At 38.8% G+C, this 18179-nt stretch overlaps 1 protein-coding gene across 2 annotated transcripts in view; it reads right to left on the reverse strand.

Moving 5' to 3' along the window:
- rassf7a (Ras association domain family member 7a) overlaps window positions 1–11345 on the reverse strand; it is a 37097-nt gene extending 25752 nt beyond the window's left edge. The window contains exon 1 of one of the 2 annotated variants that reach the window (XM_044193552.1): window positions 11226–11345. The gene's annotated coding sequence lies outside the window, so the exon portion shown is untranslated. Of the gene's footprint in view, window positions 1–4702; window positions 4840–11225 lie in introns of those variants that run through there. The other variant, XM_044193551.1, reaches the window with a different exon arrangement.
- Between the last annotated feature and the right edge of the window lie 6834 nt (window positions 11346–18179).

Below are 18179 nucleotides of genomic sequence, written 5' to 3' on the forward strand. Positions count from 1 at the left end.
ATCTCTTTACAAATAACAAAGACTGTATTAAAAAATACATTGCCAAGGTGAACCTGAGGACAAATAGATGACAGCGGAGTACAAAGTGAAAATGACAGGAAGAGGTTCAATTGGATGAACATATACACTGCTGGTAAACAAATTTTGCATTCCTCCAAACACAAGGTAGAAAAAAAAAGACAGAAAAAACATAAAACCTTATTTTTTCCCCCTCTCTCAGCACTCACTCAGATCACACTAATGAAGCACATAAGACAATCTCTGTTGGCTTTTAGCAGCTTCCAAGTTGTCAGGACTTTGGCCGCACTCTGGCGGCATTTCTCCATCGTCTCTTTTTCTCCCGTTTTATTCAGAACCAGTCCAGACTGGCTCAGGATTAAGTTACCACCATTCAAAAATCACCTGGCCTAGTGTTGCATTTTTGAGGGGCTATATGACAAAACTATTTTTAGAGGTGAAATAACTTTGGACCTAAATCATAAGCTGCATCATTGTCCTTTAATGTTTTCAAGTGGTCATGTTGGACGTAGCCAACTAGCGTTTCAAAAAAGTCTCATCTCCTTCCTTTATCCCCTATAACTAAGCCAGTTTGTTTTCATCCTACTTCTAGATTTATAGTCATTTTCTGTCTCTTGAGATAACGCTGTACCATTAGTCTCACACTGTGCTGCTCAGTGCTGTTCCTATCAGTAAATAAAATAGGCTACAGCCTGCCTGATTGATACTGGGATATAGCTTCAATCATGCACAAAGTTGGGTGGGATGTTGACGGTGGGCCTGGTAGCCACTACCACCTTTTCATTTTTCCCTGTGTCTCTCCCATTGAAGAAGTGCAAAGCCTAAAAAGCCTGAAAGCAAGTTCAGTTCGGTTCAGTTCAATTCGTTACTAGAGCTGGGTATCGCCACAGATTTCCCAAATCGATTCGATTCTGATTCACAAGGTCCTGATTCCATTTCCGATTCATTTCAGTGCCGATTCGGTTAGGGATATTTTAGTAACAATACCAATTTTGCTTGGATATGAAAGTGATTCTCAGAGAACTAATGCTGTAAATTGTACAAGGAAGCATCTAATCTGGTGCATTATTAAAAATATTAATGTTTACATTAAGAATTGACCCTTTAAATGACCTATAACAGAGCTGATATTTCCACAGATCCCTCAGTGTTTCCCCAACCATTATATTATAAATAAATATATAAATATTAAGAAAAAACTTGACATTTAAGGTTGAAATGATGTCCCTTAATCATCAAGTATTGCACTTCTAAATGTTGTGCTGTTATTTCCACGTTAAAAGAAAAAAAGATAGATTGTCTGATGACTGCTCATTCAGTTTGTCAGGTGAGCCCGGGAACCTGTATACCTGAATGGCAGATTTTCACTCGACTCACAAAACTTCCCTGATACATGTAAGCAAAATATGTTGTAAAATTTTAGTGTTATTCACACTTTTAGTGTTATTCACACTTTTACATTTATACCCACTGTTTGTGAACTTCCTTCTCCTTGCGTCCTTAAAAGGTGGAGTTTAAACACTGCAAAACACTGATTGGTGAATGGGAGCACAAGCAACGTCACCTCGTTGTCTGCGCTCTGATGTAGGATTTCCCAAACTCTCCTGTTTTTTCAGCAGTCTTTTGACTTGCTGCCTGCAGCCTTTTCTCAAACAAAGCTTGTCTACTTGTTATAATAAACAACCACATAGATGTGTGTGTAGCGAGTGTGCAGTGGAGCAAATGAGATAGAGCAAGCAAAAGTGACGGTGAATGTGAGCAGAGGAAAAGGTTAGCAGCAAGTTATCAATCTGGCAGTAAATGTACAGTACAGTGTAGGTTAACGTTACAGTGTGTCAATTAATAAATGCTGCAGCTTCTCAAGTAAAGTCTCTCTGTTGTTTCCCAACTGCTGGAAAAGTAAAGGGGGTTAACCCAGAAGCCCCGGTAACAACACCGCCTACATTTAAGAGCACTGTCTGCGGTGGAAACGCAAAATAGATCTAGGGTTTAGGTATATGTAGATACCGGTTAGGTACAGGTTTCAAGGGTATTATACTAAAAGTGTTTGGTGGAAACACCGCTCAAGTGAGCCAGGGAACAAAAGAGAGTCAAAGTCAACAAGGCGCTGCTACCAGTGAGGATTTCTCAGGACAGAAGGGGGGCCCTACCCTCAAGCAACAACAATGGTCAATGCGCACCACGTTCACTGACAGAGCAAGGAAATAAAGACAAAGAATGGACAAGACATGGAGGGTGGAACTGCTGATTTAATGATGATCTCAGTTGTAAAAAAAGCCAGTAGAGGTGGGCAATGGATGCACAGGAAATGCGAGTTAGTGACAGGGGAGCTATCAGGTGGGAGCAGGTCAGGGGTCGGAGGTGAACAAAAGCTTTGTAAGCCTCACACAGAGCGACGGAGAGGCCCCCGGACACGCTCACTGACGCCAAGTCTGTCTGTCTACACCTTTCTCTACACGCCTTCGCCTGTAGCTTGTTTGTCAGACAATGTTTGTTCACATCAGTTTGTCGAGTCTAAATGCTTTTCCTTTTGTCCTCCATATAGACTAAGATGTCACCCTCACTTTTCTGTCCATTTATTCAAAGCATTGTTTACAATACTGGTCTATTCCACTGAGTGTCTGGGGGAAAGGACTATCCACACACCTCCAGCCCAAAAACCACAAACAGCATTTAAAAGCTTTCACTGCACCGGGGCCTGTCATCTCTTTCCTTCTGTGGCTTTACTGGATCAAAGGAAGGCTGTAGCTTTGTTACAGTAAGAAAGTCTTTTGTAGCTACAATCATGCACTATAAACACACACAAAACAGATAAATGTATGCACACATACACACACACAGACATGATGACACTAGTGCATAATGGATTTGGATGTCTCTAATCATACCATTCTAACAGACATTTTAGTTTGAAGCAGAGGATATATGCAAAACGGATTCACCAGAACTTCAAGTACAGACACTTAAAAACCTGTTGAATTTTAACAAGGCCGGTGAGACTGCCATCACCGGTAGAGGGTCTGAGTGTGTGCTGGAGTGGGCATGTGCATGAAACTGAATTAATGACGTGTGTGTGTGTGTCGGTGGATATGCCACATTACTAATCAGCGCTTAAACAAAGGCCATATGTGTGCAAGTCTGTGAATCTCTCCCACATATCTCCCACATATTCCCCTCCACCTCTGCGTAAAATCCTATCAGCAAGAATGTTAGGATTGTCGGGTCAGCAGTGGTGACATCATGGCAGGCTGTCAGAAGCAACAACAAGGCCTCACTGCCAGTTTCCTCCTAGTTGCATCAGCGACACGATACCAGGCTGTGGATCAATGACACCCACTCCAGCCCTGCTTCCTGCTCGCTTTGAGTCTTCAAACATTCAATACAGACAAGGAATTGTTATGTTTGAAACATCATATTCATAAAAATTGTTTGATTACCACACCGTCTTACCATGCAGCCTTAAATCACATCTATTTACCTGCAGGTAACAAGAGACTTGAAATGGTAAATGGTCCAATTTGTGACCTCAAATATTTTAACAAGCCCTGATGAATGACCTTACACAAAACACAGGCTTCAGTGAGACTCCAGACTTTTTACCTGCTTGAGGTGGTCTAAGGTCATCAGCCAAAAAGAAATGGCTTGATTGTTTACAAATAGACAAGAGTTCAGCCTGAGGGGAGGCTAACTTGGTGAGAAAAAGTATACATGCCGCTTGCCTCATTATTTACATGCTGTGGTTATATAAGCAGTAAAAATCAGCAAACCTTACCAGCCCAACATGTGTGACTACGTTGTCATCAGTCACTTCTGCCACTGGCAAACTCTTTCATGTGTCCCTTGTCTATGTGTGGGGTCAAGTGTCAGCAAACAGATGCTAGTGTGTGTTTGTGTATGGCAGTGTGAGTTTCTATGTGCAGAGGATCCTTCAGGTCATCAAATAAAGTGCACCCGAGGGAGGGACTATGAGCCCGTTTTCTGTGTTGCCACGGTGACCAAATACAGACGCGACCACCTGGTTGGCGGAACCCAACAAGAGTGGAAGAGAGGGCACCACTTCAGAACAGTAACCATGCCAGAAAATGCTCACAAAGCGGCCCGATTCCCACACACAACCCATATTGTGTTTGTGCCACGACGAGCGGAGCGGAGCAGAGCAGAACACGCACACAGCTGTTGAATCTCTCATGGAACATAAAAAGGAACTAAGTCTACTATACAGCTCTCATTACAGCAGAGCAATAACTTTGGCCCATTTTGACTGTGTTATCTACACATAGTTTTAGTCATTGTCTATCCTGACATTTAAAAAGTGCCAAGTCAACCGTGGTTGTCAATGTTAAGTGCCATACCATAACAAATGTATAAAAGTTGTCCCAGACACACACATTTCAGTTAGTAGTAATCACAGTACACGTTCATACTCGTGCTGAAAAAGATTTCTGAATGATTCATGATCAGTTAATATCACTTAATCTTATAACATATTTTCACAGTGCAAGCATGCATTTTCCATAAAGTATTAATTGTTTAATCAATGACTAATCTGTCCTGGCTTTTCTGTTTACTTTGTATGATATACAACATTGAAAACAAGTTCAGCCATTTGTTCAACTAGAAACAAAAGAAACAAAAAAGTGTGGGGAAAAAAATCTCAACAAACAAGGCCATTTGTTTCACTCACCTCCTGCAGTCTAATGGTTTGCCTGACGAAAAAGGAGAAGACGGAGAGGAGGAAGAGCTACACAACCCTGTCGCTGTCTGTGTGTGTCATGCTCACAGGCTACCTGATCTACCACAGCCTGTGGAAGAGACAGAACGACAGAGAGAGCGTGGCTCAGTGCAATGCAGAGGGGAGGGGGGCAGCTGCAGAGAAAAGTGAAGTGGTGCCGCCATTCCCCATCACCTGGGAAACCAACGCTCTTTCAAAGAAGATCGGCCAATGGCAAACACCGGCAATTGTGTTCAGACAAAAAGTCACATGACTGCCAAAACACCACTCCCTATGCACAGAGAAGGGAAAGAGAAAAAAGGGGTGGAGGGTGATAAAGAGGGGAAGAATAAAGAGGCGAGCCCAGAAAGAAAAAGAAAAACAGAGAAAAAGCATTAAAGTAGTTAGTGGTAGAGAATTTGAGTTCAGTTACAGAGGCAGGGAACAGGTCACCAGGCCTGACTCCATCCCGTAACTATCTGCATGAAGGAACAAACTATTTCCACCTCATCTTCCTCACAGTCCCATCTTCACAGCAGTTTTCTACCAAACAGGTTGGCTGTAGCCTATTTCTGTTTGCTAAGAGGAACAATGCTGAGCTGCACAATGTGACACTAATGGTACAGCTCTATCTCCAGCTGGCACACTCAAACATTACCTATCTACTTCCATATTAAGCTATTCATATACAGAACATATGAATCATTCAAGGTTTGAGTACTACACTGTGTTCAGCCCATAGAGCATTGACCATCAAAATACAAAAAGTTTCCTCCTCATCTTTTTCACAATTTCTCTTTAATTACTGAAGTGGATTTATAAGGTGAAATCAATATGGAATCCCCAGTTCACCCTAAAGTTTTGACAGTGTATGTGTTATCAGCAGATAATGCTAGGGTTCAAAATAAACTGATGATCTATGATGTTTTGTTTATTTGTATTTGTATGTATGTTTGCTAGTATGCTAGGAGCTAATACAATTGTTCTCTAAATGAAAAAGGCTTGTTGGTGGATTTTTTTTGATATATCAAAGTTATATAAGTCATATCAAAGCACATTAACTACTTGCCACATGGCATCTCATCCATTTTGCAATCGCAAATACAACAAACCAAGGAGGGACTGAAGTGAGGGGCTACATTACAGTTGACAAACCAGATAGACTGGTAGTGACAATGGCAAATGCAGAGTTGTCTCAGGTCAGAATCAGAATCAGAATCAGAAATACTTTATTGATCCCCGTAGGGAAACTCTTTGTTACAGTAGCTTGCCTTTACGTCAGTGCACACAGGAGAAGTACTAGAAAATGATATAATACACTATAAACACTATAAAACAGGTCAGAAAATAAATTAAGTATCAGGTCGGTATAAGTATAAGATAAACAGGTTTGCCAATTTTACCAGGTGTAGAAAAGAGATGTAAAAATGGCACATGCATTATCATTGGAATCCTTCATGCTGCTCTGTAATCATTCAGAGAGGATTGTTGGGGTGGGAGACCTATCCAGATTTGTTTAAGTACGAAGGACATAGTGCCAATTTTGTTAGGTGTAAGACAAAGTTAAGACTCAATGAATCACCACATTTACTTTTGAAATGAGCAAGCAAGCTTTTCCTATTTTTATCTAACCTGTCCATTTGTTCTTTTGGTTTTCTATACCTTACTTATTCGCACACAGTATCTGTTATTATCAGAATCCTGCTGCCACACACAACTATCTCAACTATATGCTGCCATTCGCTTTGTGGACACTCTCGGTTCTATTTTAAAGACGCAACTGCAAAGACCAATGCAAGCTAGTAGTTCATGTGAGGTCAATGAGGGCATACCCAACCACACTTGCTATTTTAATTCATGTTTGCACCGCAAATCAGAAAATGGTTGAAGTGGAACATAAATGGGAGAGAAATCCTTTTTAACAAACTGTGCCAATTATAGTGGTGCATGATGAAAGTGGTTAAAGGGAAGTACAGTGCAGATCCAGCCTCTCCATGTACGCAAAACAATATTTTCTTGGAGGTTAAGAGTGATAATGGTGTGCAAGTTAATTTTAAATATAGCCCAATATTACAAATCACAAATTTGTAATATTGGGCACAAGGGGCTTTACAATCTGTACAGCATACGACACCCTCAATCCTTAGACCCTCGATTCGGTCTGCATGCTGTCTGCATCACTGCAGATGGTGCACCAGTCTGTCTGTCAATTAAATGCTCCATCTTACCACCACTCATGACTGGACCCAGAGATACTTGAACTCCTGCATTTAGGGCAGCACCTTGCTTACAACCCAAAGGGAACAATCCATTCCTTTCCAAACCATGCTTTAGATTTAGAGGTGCTGACCCTTATCTCAAACGCTTTACACCTGCCTTCCAACAACCCCTCTGCACAGCCGCGGTCAGAGCCCAATGAAGCCAGCAGAGCTACATCATCTGCAAAAAGCAGTAATGTGGAAATGCCTTTTCAGGTTAATTAATTTAATTCAATATTAGCAGATGGCTGAAGAGAGACCTGAAAATGCATTTGTATAGTATAAGTTATTTTCTTATCTTATCCCCTATTAATTTTGCCACCCCTAAAATCATCCTACGACCTTCAGGCTGGCCCTACTCAGTTTGAGAACCACTAGTTTGCAGGTTAGTGTTATCTCAAAGCATAAATGCCCACCAGTTCTTCATCCTAAATGCATTCATTTGTTTTACCCTGCATCCTGAACAAGAGGACAAAAACTGAAGCAATTTATTTTTGCTATTTGTATAAGTAGATAACTTAATTTCCCCCCCAAGTCTTAAAATTACTTTTATTTCAGTTTACAACAGTGTTGTTAGCACTTATTTTTGTCTTAGCTTTAGTGTACTGTTCTAAACATAGACTTCAAAATCCCTATGAAAGTCTATGAATGTTAGGCAGCTGAAATCACACATCTATCACTTCTATCACTTTCTCAACAACTTGAACACAATCATCTGCCTTGTAATACATTGCCTCAGCGCCAGTAAATTACCCTACTTCAGCTGTAGCAGGCGGGTCTCGTTCTCAGAACAGCATTTACCAAGTGAAAAAGGGCACAATTACCTCTCTGCAGTGTGAATGTGACAGGCTAGCTGATGAGCCACGGCAAGAGAAGGTTGACAGTGTCCAACCCATGGACAGCAATGACACATCTAAGCTTCCACCATTGATGTTTTTTTTAAAAGGTAATGGATACAGGATTAACAATCCTGTATCAACTTGTCAATAGATAATAGGCACATTCAGGCTCCAGGCTTACCGCAGATTCTTGGGATATTCCTGCGGATGGAACATGCAACCTGGAGATTAGACTTAATCATGAAATGACACCAAAAGCAGTCAGCTTCACAAATTTGAGGAACAATAACTTACAGTATGCAAACTGCTCTGATTTATTCACTAAACAGCACTTGCCTATTCATTCTGCTTAAGACTATAATATTAAACTGAAAAGACAAATCAAAACAGAGTTAACACAAATATGTGATTCACTACTTGGTAAGATATTACAAGACAACTGGTTATAGTTTTTCTCTACCACTGTTCACATCAGATAATGATGAATAAATTCATCGCTGGCATTCATTGCTTGACATGTGAGGATCATGAATCTGACGGCTATATTAAAGGCACAATCTAAGTATCCAGCTCATGCTAGTTTGATCTATTGTGGATCTAAATTATCCCAGTGTTCCTGAAAGTCAATGCACAAAAAGTGTGCATTTTTGTGCAACTTTGAATTTCTATTCCAGCATTATGACCAGAGTGAGCTGCAAATGTATTATGGGAAAACACTAGAAGAAAATACTAAATCAATTTTGACTCCAGAAGTAAGCCTAAATCCACTTCCAGAATCAGATATATTTGGCTGTTTAAATAGAATTTCCCCAAGCTATCTTGAGGCTCAAGAATTTTGCATTAAAGATCAATTTGAATGGACTAAAGAAGATTTTGTTGAAGATGACCAAAACAAAAATACTGCAGAACAGCATCAATATCTCAGCCTCATGCAAACATTATCTGATAAAATCCATCAAAGATTAGCCTACTCCACAAACTAATCAGACAGGGAAGACCACACACTAATGGAAAAACATTATGGCTTCCAAAAAAAGACATAAATAAAATATGTATGAAATGCTTATAGCAAAGACATGAAAAGGCCACAACAACCATTTAGAAAGTTGAGCTATTCACTTGTGGTCAATCGCTGAAGTGGGAAAGATAAAGAAAAGGGAAGAAAACAACATGACATAAAAAACTAGGAAGTAAGAGTGAAGGGACAAACAACAGAGAAGTGGAGGAAGTACAAAACAGACAGACAATAGACCCACAGCAACAAACAAGAAAAGGAAGAGACAAATAATACATATATTGTCAGACAAAAACTGAACAACAGAACAGCTAAACAGAAATATATAAAAAATATATGGTAAACAAATTGGTAAATATAAAGACTCAGCACATGTGTGGGAAATACATATTACTGCACCCCAGAGGTTACTGCTTGTTTTTTTTTGGGTAGAGCAGTAAATCTTCGGGGTTGTTCAGGTTTTCTTCATATTGCAAAAAAAAGAAGGGAAACAAATAGATATGAGTAGAGATGAAACAATAAGTCAATGGATTTGTCCATCGCCATAATCAATCTGTAATTATAAACTAATCACTTCAATCATTTTTTAAGCAAAAATGCCAAATACTCTCTGATTCAAGCTTCTCAAAATGTATTCTACTGCCACATTATCATCTAGCACAAAGGTTTTTTTCCCCAAAACTAATCAACAATGGTAGGGCACCAAATATGCACTACTATTGAAATAATTGAAAATAATACTTCCCTTAACTGCCAACAATTTTGGGTGTGCAGTACAAATCCTGGGTGTATTGAAACATCATTACAAAAACAATGTGTCAAGCTCAGAATAGTTAAGTTCCTTGAAGAAGCAGAAGCTGTTGGTACAACACTCAGCTATACAAAAAAAGCTAATTCAATGCAAATATCCTTGCACAATTTCACAATTTGACAAGTAATTAGTAATTAGTATTTGTGGTTGTTGTCGTTGTTATTGTTGTTGACATCTTGATTAAGTATTATTGTCATTTTCATTCAGGCCTAACTTAACTTCAGCTTGACGCAAGTGTTTTTAAAAATTAATTAACAACTTAACTGAATTTTGAACAGATTTTGGTGTTAAAGCTATATTAGTCAACCACTATTTGACAATATTGACATTAACATAACATGGCAACGACGCCAATTAAACTTATTAACAGCAAGTTTATCGACTATATTAAGAGTAACTTAACTAAGTTACACAATAGGAAGAAAAGCGGATGGGGCCGGACGTTCTGAGGTGGAAATGGAGTCCGAGGAGGAATCGGAGCGCGAAATTAGAAAACAAGGACACGAGATGATTTGAAAATAAAAAAGGAAGAAGAGTAATTTGAGTGATTCTAGTCAGACAGTGCGGAAAGAGGAGACGTATCTTGTTGGGATTTTAGCTGTGACAAACAGATGGGATTTTCAAGGATCCACATGAGGTCGGAAGGTTTGTAGGAGGAAAGCTTGGAGATGTAAAATCGGTCAGGATAACAAAAAGTGGGATGTTTTTCATTGACTGGCGGATCAGAGGTAAAGAAGAAGGGAGTAGTAATTGGCGTGCTACTGACAGTGGAGGCCGAGTCATTTTGGGATGTTGAAGATGTGTGTGAGGCAAGAAGACTCCGAAAAGGGGAGAAGGAGGGCAGTAATTCAGTGTGTTTGACTTTTGAGGGGAAATTGCCGAAGAGTGTGTCTTGATTATGTGTGTTACAGGGTGAGGACATATGAGAGAGCTCCTCTCAGATGTTTCTGATGTCAGAAATATGGACATGTTGCTGCAGTATGGAGAGGAGTCAGGACATGTGGTAAGGATAACTGTGGAACTAATGTGGAGAAAGAGCAAGCCACCATCTCAGGATCAGCACAGTGTCCAAAAAGAATTAAGGAAGTAAAAGTGAATAAGATCAGAGCAGAAAAGGGATTGTCATACGCTGAAGCTGCTAAGAGAATGGAGAGAAAAGGTGGCAGTGCAAAAGGAAAAGGAGCTGAGCAGAGCATCTGCATGGCCACGATTTCTGGCATTTATTTCCATGGTTATAAATTGTGCTACTGAAATAAAGGGGAGGTCGGAAAGGATTAAGACAGAGATTCTTGAACCTTGTGGACATTACACTGAGGGAAGGAGTTGCACCAACTCAGACAATTGGATCTGGGTAATAGAATGGACAATGTCATGAGTGGGATCACTTTGGATGTAAATTGTTTACACTATGAAGCTGTTGCAATCCAGCAGTTTGCGGTAATGCACACTTATGGATGCCAACCGCTGTAAACCTCAACAGAAGTTACACAACAGAGTCAGTGAGAAAAGTTTTGCATCCCAGTTAGCCTGTCAACACAGGCAGAAATTTAAACACAAGGTGAAAACAACTTACAAGTAATTCAGTAGTCGATCTTGATACGATAGACAACCAAGTGCCCCATCCTTATGGAAGTCCTCTAGCCCCGTTGTCAAAAGTCCGCCATCACCAGGAAATAAAAATAATACGGTTTCCGGTTAGCACTTTCAAAGTAAAGGCATTAAACAAGAATATTATTGTTACAATACACGGAGAGACAGTAAAACAATTATGTAAGGACAAATGTTCAGTATTTCTTTCCAAGAATATGCAATTCATATGCGCCCCTGTGTGCTTATACAAAATGCCATATAAAAAACTAACTAGGGTACACATGATTACGGTCAGTTCCTGAGGAATAGACCATACAGAGAATTGTATTGCCGTGGCAACATCATACACTAACATAACACAAGAGGGGCGGTGACTTGGGAATCACCTTGCCTATTATGATAAAAAGATGGTTAACCTGTGTCACCACATTGAGAAAGTCCCAGACACGCAGCATGTTGGCAGCAGTAGACTTAATCTGATTCCAAACTATGTAAACAATAAAGGTTCTATATTACAGGTAACTGAGATGGCAGCAGATAGATTACACTAGGCTACATTGTTGGATTATCTGTTAGATATGTAGGCCTAACTAATTACAAGAGATTATACTTTGAAATTCACCCACCTTGCAGTTTCCAGACTAAATCTGATATTATCTGAGATTGAGGCAGATGACATCATTCATAGAGACCATGACAAAATGCAGCAAAAATGCAGAACGCTCTCTTCAAAAAAATACAACATGTTACAGTATGTGTTACAGCTACGATGAAGAGGAAGTATTAGAAGCGGAAGGTTGTGATTGCTTCTGTAATAGCCTTTTCATCACATAAAACATTAATAAAGTATATGTTGTTCCCTAAACAAAAGGAAGAGAAACCATCCATGTATTACAGTTTTTCTCAATTGCTAAAACACTAAAACCCATTGGCTGAACAAAGTTCTCAGTTGCCTGACCTCATTTAGCTAATTGTGCATTCTGTTGTCAATACCTTAAACCATTTCACATGGTAAAACACAATTTGCAGATCTCACTTAGACTTTTCAGCAAAACTCAAAACACATTCTGCACTCTAATTCACATGTCATCCATACTGGTAAACACAAGTGACAACAATCAAATACAAATAGAGAACACATGTCATTGATTGAACACAACCACTCAAAATTGATGTAACCTGTTTTAAATGATGTGACACAACCAATATGAGCCTAACTCCTTTGATTTTTGTCCCTTTTACTATTGTATACTGTAGTACGTTGCATTGTAGGCTGTATACTGTAAAATGAACTACAGTAATTGCATGGCCCTGAACATTGTGCTTTCCATTTGTTAACAGTACTGACTGCTCAATAGATTTTGACTAGTTGCAGGTTCAAATCAACTAAGAACAAGAATTACAGTATCACAGAGACAAAGGACAAGTTTGTGAGATGCAGGGTACAGTACTGTAAAAATAGGGGTACAAGGAGGAGGAAGAACAACAAAAAATTGCAAAGAGCAAAGCAGAGTAGTAATTTCTGATCAATTTTGAGCTACTATGATAGAACATGTTTTCGTTCATCAAAAGACAATGACGGAGAAATATTACATTTGTTTTGAGATTAAAAATGTACTTCTCCCTGAGAACTATGTTTTGAACAATGTGTTTTCTGTTTTTTGGTGTATTGTTTACTGACTGCCTGATAGCGTATATCATTTTGATCACTTTGTTTATGATTTGAGAGCAGTGCTTAATTTTGAATACAGGTAAAACTGTTTTGAGGCGAAAGTTTCATTTTGTGAGAGAAGTCAGAGGTTTTGTAAATAGTGCTTGAAGATGAGGTTTTGTGTTTAATGGTTTCAGAAAATGGAGCAAGGTTTCAGAAACTGTGTTTTAGCAATTGAGAAAAACTGTGGCTGAGGACGATAAAAACCTTCAATAGGCCTTTTTTTGCTGTTGAATGAAAAATGTGTTGGCCTAAACATGTCTATAATGAAAAGCTAAATGATTCACAAAATAATCTATAGCATTAAAAGTTTAAATCATGTATCACTCTACCCAGATGAATTTAGGAAAACATCAAATGAACGCTGCCTCAAATGTTTCACTTTTACCTTCCTGTGCCAAACAACTACTGAATCATGTTTATGGGGTGACATGCGGCTTTGCCAACATATGCAAAACAAAAATACATTTTGTATTTGTCCCACAAATTGCAATCACTGCTCTAAAACAATACTTTTTAAAGAGAAAACAACTGCAAAGGAATCACAAAGCAGAAAACTACAACAGCGGTTTGTGGCTTTGTTCTGTTGGAATGGATTATTAAACACATTATTAAGCCCTCATCCTTTGCTAAAAGCATTCCAAGATTCTGTAATAGAAAATTGATGTATGCAATATTAGTAGGCTGGAAAACAGGTTTCTATCCTAGTCCCACAGCATTTCTTCTCTTCCTTCTTGAACAACAGTGCCTCTTGCTGCTCACACTTACTGAACACATGACCTTGAAACAGAATGAGCGGGAAATGCAGTATTAGCTCCGGTAGGTTATCAATTCAGCGTTGCAAAACAAGGGGACTGCCTTACGGTGTTATTGTCGATATAACCTCTCCATACAGTGTGACGTTGCTTTTAGAAACATCTCTATTATCTGATTGTTTTATATTTAAAAAACATCACAAAAGTGAATTCAATTTTATGGTGGTTTTAGTTAAATGTGACAAAACATAATTCTCTGATATGTACTTGGAACTGCTGAGGGACCATATTAAAAGTACACCAACACTGACAGTGGAACTGGTAATGTACTGTATATTGACACAAAGACAATGACTTTACCTGTGTACATTAAATGTAGTCTATTGTCTTGGCATACAGATCAGCTCCTGTCACAAAGAAGATTAGATTCATTTTAGTAACTATGAAGGAGTAATTGTGACTTTGGTATACCATTATGGACTGCATGTCAGCATTTTGTTGTAAAGGTGTCAACAGAAAATGACTTATAGCCTAAATATCTTGCGGTGAATGGAATGTTCTTTCCGGCAGGATCCTGTGGTCTTACAAACAGCTTCTCCTGGGCCTGTCTGAACTCATACTGTAGGTATTTCCAGTCATAATGCCTGATAGGAAAAGTGATCGTCTAAAGTCCAAAGGTAGTAGTTTCCTATGATAATGAAATAGAATTTGCATTCCCTTTCAGTCACAAAGTTATATTGTTGTGTGTGTTTTTTCCCCAATGTGTTTCCCTGTCATTTATTCACACCCATCTTGTTAGCTGCAGCTACATACAGCAGCATTGCATGCGGATCAACTATTATATGAACTTCCTGAGAGCTTTGATGGAGTCTTTTGGGGAATGTAACTACAACTCACCTGACATGATTAGGAATTGAATTGAATCTCACCAACCACATCTGGTATTTGTTTTAGTGGTATTAACAGCATGTGTTGACACAGTTTTCTGCACTTCAGTCTGAATGGATGCAGTTTGTTTACCCTTGTATGTGTGTGCGTGTATTTGTGACAGAGAGGGACTTATTTTGCTGTTGTATACTCTATTATCCATTATATTGTCTTAATATCATTATCCTCCTTCTGTGTTTTTTATAATCATCTCTGGGGAAAAGGTTTCACAAAGAAAATGTATGACATGGTGGCACTGTAGTGCTATAATTGTCTTTTTAATTAGATTTTTGGTTAAAAAGACCATCTCCATGGACCCTGGCTTTTCTAACCAGAGTGGTGTTTTATTAGATAAAAGAGAGATAGAGGTATGCTTTTTAGAAGAAACCATTTCCTCTTTGACAATAATGTTAACTCAAAATGCTATAAAGAAAATAAATCATTACTGTACTGAAACTGCTGTTTCACTACATATCAGACATATTAGAGGAAGTTTTTCTTTACAATCTGATTTTCAGCTTTTCTCACAGTATTTGCCATCCCAAAGCCATAGATAAAAACCAGGCCCTTCTGGTTTGTCACATCATCGGGTAATAACTGGGGAGTGGAAGAAAGCTTCTCACAGGCCAGATTAGGTCCTGACCAGCTGTGAGAGTGATCCTTTTCAGAGAAATTACAAGACTATTCAGAGAGAGTAGGTGGACACTATCCCACTTTGCCATCATAAAAGGCCTCTCCTTTCATTCCCTTCTCCTCCATCTGTGTCTGGAGACGTAATAGCACCACTGAGATGGGAGTGTGGCTGAAAACAGCTGACAGGGAGCAATGGAGCCAAGCAATCCCACAAATGAAGCAGCCGTGTGAGAAGATGATCGAAGGTGATGCAGTTATGTGATGGAAAGAGTTGCTAAAAGTTATAAAATGCACAAACATGTTACATAAGAGCTGTCTCACAGTTGAGTGGATATGCATATATACATGTCCACACACATCATACATTCCTATGCCTGACATGTGTACATCTCTTAAACCAACACTATGGTGAGGAGTATTAGCAGTGCTCTCTAGGTTTAATGACTGCCTGTGCTTTGTTACTTTGACTCATTTATTTACATCCTGTTTCTGTGGACAGAGCTGAAGCATGGGTGAAAGAAAGTGCCTTCTAATGTGTGTGTCTTGGTGTGTGTGTTTGCTCACATCAGGTAGTCATAGAAAAGACCAGGCAAGTTTGGAAACATCTGCGTGCTGGTTATAGCAGTTCACCTGAAATTCCATGTTAAGAACAGTGTGATGGCTTCAAAACAAACCGCTACTCTCAACATTATAAGTCTTTAAGAACTACTAAGGTATTAGATAGCTCCTATAGCTCTTGGAAAACAATAGGATATGTCACACTTAGAACATATAAACTCTAAATGGACTTCATTTGTTCCACTCCATTACTCATGTTGTGTATCAGTCAGTACATCATGAAACATTTTCTCCTGTATTAGCAGCATGCAAGGCCGAAGCTTCCATCCTCAAAGCTTGTATTTATATATTGTAAATCACACTCTCTTAGATGTGGACAAACAGGCAACAAAAGCAATGAATCTTGTGTTTTAGTTAAGTTTTGAATTTGAAGGATTGTTTGCTCAAGGTGGTTGATGCAATGAATTGAGTTTTTGATTTAATGTTTACAGATAGTGCCCTCACATGGCAAAATGTCACTACTACACCATGAATATCAAGACAATCATTGACGCTGCAGGTAACCATAGCTGAAATGAACCTTTACATTTCATTAACCTTACAGCTTAGTTTTAATGAAAGAGAATCTAAAACTGATTGAAGATTTTTTTAGTTTTTCAATCACATTTCTCCCTCTTCTCCTTTTTTTTGAAGATTGAAGTCTGCTTCATCAATATACAGGTCCTCATAATGAGTTACACTGATATCCAACTCCAAGATTCTCTAGAGTAAAAAGAACACAAGGTAAAATATAGTAAATTTGTGTTTTACAGTAATGGCATTGATTGCAGTCAATACTACTGTGAAATTGTTGCTGAAGTTTGAGTTCACACTTTGAAGCAGCAGTATACATAGATATGCCTAAATCTTTTCACATATAGTAGCATGGAATAGTTTATGGACACATACTTAAAATTCAGGAAAAATATATCTTTGAGTTGACAGTAAAATTGCAGTAATTGGGTTGCACATACTTGAACAAAGTGGAATCGCAACGCCTTCACTCTAACGGAGTTCCTCTCAAAGGGCACTTTGTATACTTGCTTCATTCGGATAGCATTTCTTCTTAGAACACGGTCAATTGTGGAGAGACTGCATTGGTGGATATTGTGGAACAGTTGATTGTCCTGTGTTATTCTTTGCTGAATTTCTTTGAGGCGGAGGGTGTTGTTCTGGACCACCATGTCAACAATGGCATGCTCTTGTTCAACTGAAAAAAGTCTTGTTCGTCCACCTGAATGTTCTCTAACTTCAATTCTGAAAAAGGTTTGGACAAGCAGGAACATTTACTGTAGAGATCTAGACCTATGTCAAACATGACTACATGGACTCTCGTAAAAGTAGAATGATATAGTTACTTAACGGTTTTCCCTCTGAAATGTACGGATAATTGAAGCCACTGTGGATCTCTGGCCAGCTTCTCTCAGTGAGAGACCATGATTTATGACATGGTTAATAAGTGTGGCTCTGATTTCATTTGAAACACGTGTGTACCCTACCCTTATTCTACCTTTCCTCCCTCCTCTTACACCATGGCCTCCTCTTCCTCCCTGTCCACCTCTTCTTATATTTTCTCTTTCCACTATACCATTGCCCTCCAATCTATCCATCTCTTCAATCTCTTCTCCTCTTCCTACATCTTCAGCTCTTCTTTCTCTTTCTCTATCTCCTCTTCGACTTCCTCTTCTCCCTCTACCCTGGCCACCACCTCTCACTCTTAAACCTCTTCTGTTTCCACTGCTCATACTTCTTTTTTTTGTCTTACTGTATCTCCTCATTTGTCTTCTTTGTTCTTCTTCTCTTCCCCTTTTGTAGTTGTTGTAATTACATAAGACAGCTGTCTGAACAATTAGGAAATTGGCTTTTTCTGTATTGAGTGGATTACTAACTCATCAGATAACAATTTGGCGTTAATTGAAGACACAAGGTGTGCAACTGACTATTTTACAATTCACAGTTTTGTTTGTTGTGTTTTGAAAATGGTACAAAAATGCTTGTGATCTTTGTGAAGAACAATGAAAAAGTTACGAATGTTTTTCCTGATATATTAAAGATTTGGTTGGCTGTATGAACTGCTGTGATTTTTGTGCACAGTGTTTTGAGAAAATTATGCTTTTGATATGTGATTTGTATGAAATGAAGGAGAATTTACTATCTGTTTAGGACAATTACAAAGTGTACTGATCACTGTGTTAACTGTTTTGAGAGCTGTTACCTGAGTTTGGAGAAATGTACCAAATCGATTGAGAAAAACTGTAACTGGGTAAAACACAAGGTAGTATTTGAGTTATAATAATTCAATCTTTCAACCTGA

The sequence above is a fragment of the Siniperca chuatsi genome, linkage group LG4 (assembly GCF_020085105.1).
Source record: "Siniperca chuatsi isolate FFG_IHB_CAS linkage group LG4, ASM2008510v1, whole genome shotgun sequence".
NCBI lineage: Eukaryota > Metazoa > Chordata > Actinopteri > Centrarchiformes > Sinipercidae > Siniperca > Siniperca chuatsi.